Consider the following 1,003-nt stretch of genomic DNA (forward strand, 5'->3'; position numbering starts at 1 on the left):
CACAAATAAAAATATATTATTTTTTTGATTTATCAAACAACAAAACTAAGTGTCTATACTGAGAGTTTATATTTTTGAAAATTCAGGCTGGAGAAGAAAGAAGTAGGAAGTACCGTACAGACTACTTGAGATCGGAGCTTCGCTATTTTATGTCCTTGTTACCTGTTTAGAAATTTCATCAAATGTCTCTAGTGAGCGATAGGCTCAGACCTTGCCAAATTCGAAACCAAAAGATTTGTTATTATTTACATTATTATCAAAAGTTGCTCCAGCAATTTTTTTCTGCAATTATATATAGTTTTCCTTTTAAATTTTTGGAACTGGAATTATATATACTAGTGGCTCAATAGTAGAAATTTTTGCGGTGCAGTTTGAATCAGTTTTGAATCAAAAACTCATTTTATTCGAACACTAATTTTAGTTACGATGGATTAGATGACTTTTTTTTAAAAATTCGATTCCATCCGATCCAATTTCAAGCAATTTTGATTGGATTGAATTGCGGTTTTGTAAATTAAAAAAATAAAATCTTAAAAACTAATGATAATATAACAATATAAATAAAATTATAGGTTAGTTAAAATAAATAAATAAATCACATTTTTAACATAAAATATTTATTAAATAATAATAATAATACATGAATAATATAAAAATATATAACAAATTGAACATGTTATAAGTATAATAGTAAATATAATAATAAAATAATAACATTATAGCATATTGTGCAGTTTGGATTGAATTTGATTCATTATAAAAAGTAGATTCAAAATTCAATCTGATCAAGCGGTTTGTAAAAAATAGAATCTAATCAAATCTAAATTAGTGCAGTTTTAATCGATTTTTGGTTTGAATTAGATTGGATGAGTGGTCTAATTTGGATCGGTTTAAATTTGAACACCTATACTTAATAGTGCTATTATATCTCCTTACTATATCAAACATTATTCTTTCTCTTACTATATATTATTTTCTATACACATATCTGTTATTGTTTCAT

The 1,003-nt window shown here is 24.6% G+C and overlaps 1 protein-coding gene across 1 annotated transcript in view; it reads left to right on the forward strand.

The window, feature by feature from the left end:
* LOC107609652 (probable polyamine transporter At3g13620) overlaps positions 1 to 311 on the forward strand; it is a 2,249-nt gene extending 1,938 nt beyond the window's left edge. Inside the window, exon 2 of the mRNA XM_016311660.2 lies at positions 87 to 311. The gene's annotated coding sequence lies outside the window, so the exon portion shown is untranslated. The remainder of the gene's footprint in view (positions 1 to 86) is intronic.

The sequence above is a fragment of the Arachis ipaensis genome, chromosome B07 (genome assembly GCF_000816755.2).
Source record: "Arachis ipaensis cultivar K30076 chromosome B07, Araip1.1, whole genome shotgun sequence".
NCBI lineage: Eukaryota > Viridiplantae > Streptophyta > Magnoliopsida > Fabales > Fabaceae > Arachis > Arachis ipaensis.